This window comes from Bombina bombina, chromosome 6, assembly GCF_027579735.1.
Source record: "Bombina bombina isolate aBomBom1 chromosome 6, aBomBom1.pri, whole genome shotgun sequence".
In the NCBI taxonomy this organism is placed as follows: Eukaryota; Metazoa; Chordata; class Amphibia; order Anura; family Bombinatoridae; genus Bombina; species Bombina bombina.
In genome coordinates this window covers 764940194-764946242 of record NC_069504.1, presented here as the reverse complement: position 1 = coordinate 764946242, position 6049 = coordinate 764940194, and the positions used below count along the sequence as shown (strand labels likewise).

Below are 6049 nucleotides of genomic sequence, written 5' to 3'. Positions count from 1 at the left end.
CTAAAAATATAACACATACTTTCAAGCCGCCTAGCTAGCTTAGTAGATGTATGGAATATTTTAACCAAATCTGAGGCTAAGCATACATGAAAAAAAAAGGAATAAAAACATATAAAAGATAAAAAAAAATTCCCAAAGCTGCCATCCAAAATTTTATCTGCTTCTGACTGCAGATATAACAAATATCGCCATATATTAGACTTATCAATGCAAGAATATTATTAAGAAATAGAACATTGCACTAAGTTACTGATGTGTAATAGAAATTATTATAGAGAACATCAAACATAATAATAAATGTGATGGCTGAAAAATATAAACAGAGTAAAACACTTTGGTGTTAGTATTACTAACTGGCATGAGAACAGTCCATGTGGCGTTATGAAGGACATCGCTTCAGCATAATGCCTAAGAGCAGGGAATTTATCCTATGCCAACTTTCTGCACAGTTCCTGAAGCCAAAGCTGCTATCCAGCAGGTACTATCATCATGGCCATAAGGAGGGCTAGTGTCTGTGTCTATGAGACCCTTTGAACTTATACCTCCCGGTGTGTAGAGAGAAGAAATATTATAGTCTGCCCTGGGAGAACTTACATATTCGGTGTGTGCATCACCATGTACTCGCAGCCAGATCTGTGTGTGCTGAGCCGCTGCAACTCTGCTCCCAAGGGAGGCCAATCTACCTCCGCGCTGCACAGGGTCTGTCTGAGGAGGATTGCATGCTCCTCTAGATTGCGGCCAAACTTCGTGTTGAGAAAGTGCTCCCTTGAGCCGCATAGATCCAACCGCTGACCGCTCCGAACCCAATAGCCCCATCTCCGCTGCCACAGGTAGTGTATGTGCTGCCTCTCTTGCGCTCTTCTAAATAGATACTGGGTCCCGGGTCTTCAGCTGATGCAAGCACCTGTACGCCAAGTTCACTTCGCCTTTCACTCAGAGTGACCTGAGGTGACTCATAGGTGTTAGCGCACGACTGTTTGTTTGTGTCAGCCCTAGTAGTATCGGCTTTCTCAGGGATAGTGGGGTCTGAGTCTCCCATGAGCTGGGTATTAGTGGTGTAAGACGGTCTCCGCTGATCGCCGCCATCTTGACTCCCACGTGGGCCAATGAGCTGTATACTGAGCTGTACAAGTAAATCATTCATCTCCAAATAATGAACTTCCAGGGTCATACAGCATCGATCCTCAAATTTATCTAGTGCTGATTCTAGGTCCATCTTCTTAGTGGCAAAGCAAGGTTTCATCAAGCCCTTCATAAAAAATTGCACCTCACCCGGTCTGATCTAAATGCAAGGCCTCAAACTTCACTGCATTCTATATAGGTTGACACGCCATAAATTCAGGGTCTGTTCACAGAGTAATAAGCAGAAATGATTGTCCTTGGAATCTGTAAAGTTTATAAGTCTGGTTCACTTGAGTATTAGATGCAAAAACATCTTTAATTAGGCATAGTACAGGAGCTCCATGAATATGCGTCTGCTCTCTTTGCCAGCCGGCTCCGCCCCCCCTATTAGCTCTGTTTTTACCCTTAGATTTTTTATCCTGTGGTAAAAAAGTTCCTTTCCCACCAGTAACAGTTGAAATAATAGAATCCAACTGAGAACCAAATAATTTGTTACCCTGGAAAGAAATGGAAAGTAGAGTTGATTTAGAAGCCATATCAGCATTCCAAGTCTTAAGCCATAAAGCTCTTCTAGCTAAAATAGCTAGAGACATAAACCTGACATCAACCCTGATAATATCAAAGATGGCATCACAGATAAAATTATTAGCATGCTGAAGAAGAATAATATCATGAGAATCATGATGTGTTACTTGTTGCGCTAAGGTTTCCAACCAAAAAGTTGAAGCTGCAGCAACATCAGCCAAAGATATAGCAGGTCTAAGAAGATTACCTGAACACAGATAAGCTTTTCTTAGAAAGGATTCAATTTTCCTATCTAAAGGATCCTTAAACGAAGTACCATCTGACGTAGGAATAGTAGTACGTTTAGCAAGGGTAGAAATAGCCCCATCAACTTTAGGGATTTTGTCCCAAAATTCTAATCTGTCAGACGGCACAGGATATAATTGCTTAAAACGTTTAGAAGGAGTAAATGAATTACCCAATTTATCCCATTCTTTGGAAATTACTGCAGAAATAGCATTAGGAACAGGAAAAACTTCTGGAATAACCACAGGAGATTTAAATACCTTATCCAAACGTTTAGAATTAGTATCAAGAGGACCAGAATCCTCTATTTCTAAAGCAATTAGAACTTCTTTAAGTAAAGAACGAATAAATTCCATTTTAAATAAATATGAAGATTTATCAGCATCAACCTCTGAGACAGAATCCTCTGAACCAGAAGAGTCATCAGAATGATGATGTTCATTTAAAAATTCATCTGTAGGGAGAGAAGTTTTAAAAGATTTTTTACGTTTACTAGAAGGAGAAATAACAGACATAGCCTTCTTTATGGATTCAGAAACAAAATCTCTTATGTCATCAGGAACATTCTGCACCTTAGATGTTGAAGGAACTGCAACAGGCAATGGTACTTTACTAAAGGAAATATTATCTGCATTAACAAGTTTGTCATGACAATCAATACAAACAGCTGGAGGAATAGCTACCAAAAGTTTACAGCAGATACACTTAGCTTTGGTAGATCCAGCACTAGACAGCGATTTTCCTGTAGTATCTTCTGACTCAGATGCAACGTGAGACATCTTGCAATATGTAAGAGAAAAAACAACATATAAAGCAAAATTGATCAAATTCCTTAAATGACAGTTTCAGGAATGGGAAAAAATGCCAAAGAACAAGCTTCTAGCAACCAGAAGCAATGAAAAATGAGACTTAAATAATGTGGAGACAAAAGCGACGCCCATATTTTTTAGCGCCAAATAAGACGCCCACATTATTTGGCGCCTAAATGCTTTTTGGCGCCAAAAATGACGCCACATCCGGAACGCCGACATTTTTGGCGCAAAATAACGTCAAAAAATGACGCAACTTCCGGCGACACGTATGACGCCGGAAACGGAAAAGAATTTTTGCGCCAAAAAAGTCCGCGCCAAGAATGACGCAATAAAATGAAGCATTTTCAGCCCCCGCGAGCCTAACAGCCCACAGGGAAAATAGTCAAATTTTTGAAGGTAAGAAAAAATGATTAAATCAAATGCATTATCCCAAATATGAAACTGACTGTCTGAAAAATAAGGAAAGTTGAACATTCTGAGTCAAGGCAAATAAATGTTTGAATACATATATTTAGAACTTTATAAACAAAGTGCCCAACCATAGCTTAGTGTCACAGAAAATAAGATTTACTTACCCCAGGACACTCATCTACATGTTTGTAGAAAGCCAAACCAGTACTGAAACGAGAATCAGCAGAGGTAATGGTATATATAAGAGTATATCGTCGATCTGAAAAGGGAGGTAAGAGATGAATCTCTACGACCGATAACAGAGAACCTATGAAATAGACCCCGTAGAAGGAGATCACTGCATTCAAATAGGCAATACTCTCCTCACATCCCTCTGACATTCACTGCACGCTGAGAGGAAAACCGGGCTCCAACTTGCTGCGGAGCGCATATCAACGTAGAATCTAGCACAAACTTACTTCACCACCTCCATCGGAGGCAAAGTTTGTAAAACTGAATTGTGGGTGTGGTGAGGGGTGTATTTATAGGCATTTTGAGGTTTGGGAAACTTTGCCCCTCCTGGTAGGAATGTATATCCCATACGTCACTAGCTCATGGACTCTTGCTAATTACATGAAAGAAATATACGTATATTCTGTGAATTCTTGCACATAATCAGTAGGAGCTGGTGACTCAAAAAGTATAAATATAAAAATACTGTGCACATTTTGTTAATGGAAGTAAATTAGAAAGTTGTTTAAAATTGCTGCTCTATCTGAATCATGAAAGGTTATTTTTGACTTGAGTGCTTCAACAGGTTAAACGCACATGGACCCTATGATCTTAAGGACCAGTAGATCTAATTTAGTAAAGTTATGTAAGCCATGCACAAATTTATTACTGTGCACAAACATGGATCTCATGGATAAGGGATTCCCCCCTGGGTTATACTGCATAGAGTAACAGTATGGGGTAACATAGGGACAAAGCTTACTAAGCCAGTCACTTCTAAATAGCAATGTACTCTAGAGGAGTCTCTTGTCACACCTCTCACATGCACCCTGCAATTTTATACCTCCCATATAGCTACCCATACAATGCAATTGGAGTCAATCCTATGCTGTAATTGACAGTTGAAGGATCCAGAATAAGGAACAGATACATCTGGCCTTCCCAGTGACACATGTGGCCTGCTGTGTGCAGAAAACTACAGACACAAATTACATTGCACCAGTCAACACTACAATATACCCTCTTTTCTGGGAGCCATCCACTGAGGGTAATTAAGCATAAATAAATTAACTTTCTTGAACACCTCTCTACTTGCCAAGGCAAAGAACTACTGAGAGAGAAGGGGAAGTTTGAGGAATATATTAAAGCTATGGTATGGTGTCTTTGCCTCCTCCTGGTGGCCAGGTGATGTAATTCTCAAGAGTAAGGTCCTGTGGACTCTAACTACCATCAGAAAGAAATTCATCTTTACAGGAATCTCTAATGCAAAACAATCATACAAGGCCATTATCTTTAGAATATACAGTACTTTGGCTCTAGCTGTAACTGTAAGAAGAGAGACAATGGAGGCTACAAATTATTTAAAAAAAAAAAACCTGTCTATTTACCTGGCCCTGCTGCTAGTGATTCAAGGACCTAAAGGGACATGATACCCAAAATTCTCAGTTCAGATAGAACATACAGTTTTAAACATCTTTCAAATGTATTTCTATTTTAAAAATGTCTTTAATTTTCCTGGTATACTTGGTTGAAGTAGCAGCTAAGCACTACAGGAGCTAGCTGAACACATTGGATGAGACAGTGACAAGAGGCATGTATGTGTAGCCACTAATTAGCAGATAACTCAAAGCCTAGAAAAGTAGACAGATTTTTTTTTTCGTACATTTATTTTTCATAAAAATGTGTAGCCTCTATTCAGTACCTCCCTCCAAATAGTCAGAAGCAGAAATAAAGCAGTCAGAAAGGGAATATATAGCAGGGAAGTAGAATTTGTACTTATTTGAGAGTCGCAGGTCAATATACTTACATTGGACCATCATAGAGGATAGCAATAGGACTCCTTATGCTGAACTGTTTTCAGTTTTATAAAAAGGGATCCTATAATCAAGATTAAACAATAGGTTTTGCCAACTTGATACAATTAAAATATTTTATATGCAAACTCCAAGGACCTTTAAATTCACTCTCTCTTTCTGGAGACTTGACAATCAACAACATGTTGCTTCAATCAGTTGTGAGGACATAGTAAATATGTTAATACCAGAGAAAAGATACATACAATCACAGAAAAAAAAATAATCTTGTGTGACATTGATAAAAAATAAGACACAAAGGCTGGTAGGGAGATTCAAAGATTACACAATATTTATTTAGATTTGATTTTCTGCAATAAACTTACACATTCTTATTGGACATTATGCAATAAATTTATACACCGTTTACTGACAAAGATCTAACTATTGCAGCAAATTCACAGACAAGTTAAAACAAACAAGCCTTGCACATTAACAGCTCATTGGAATGAAGGAAGAGTTTGGGTCAAGATAGCAGAAAATTTATGTGAAAAGAGGGGGGGAAAAAAAAGGGAAAAATGTAAAAAAAACATTTATAAAATGACATGTTGGGTGTTAAAAGAAAGAGTAAAATAATGAACAATTCTTAAGAAATTAAGAACATGAACAATTAAGGAGATATTTTAAACAAAGGCTAATATTGGAGTATGCTTTATAAAGAAAGCAACCAAAATAAATAAACTTCTTAATTTAACAATGGAGCTGGCAGAACAGTAACTACTGAAGATTGCAGGTAAGACTAGTGACTTCTAAAAATACTAACCACTATGGTGTTTCTCTTCTGACCTTTTTTGGAGTTTAAGAGAATTGAAAAAGGGTTTGCAATTTAGC

The 6049-nt window shown here is 38.1% G+C and overlaps 1 protein-coding gene across 1 annotated transcript in view; it reads right to left on the bottom strand.

Annotated features, from left to right (window-relative positions):
* Positions 1-5488: 5488 nt before the first annotated feature.
* LOC128663628 (V-type proton ATPase subunit B, brain isoform) overlaps positions 5489-6049 on the bottom strand; it is a 176402-nt gene continuing 175841 nt past the window's right edge. The window contains exon 14 of the mRNA XM_053718045.1: positions 5489-6049. This exon is cut by the window's right edge and continues 433 nt beyond it. The gene's annotated coding sequence lies outside the window, so the exon portion shown is untranslated.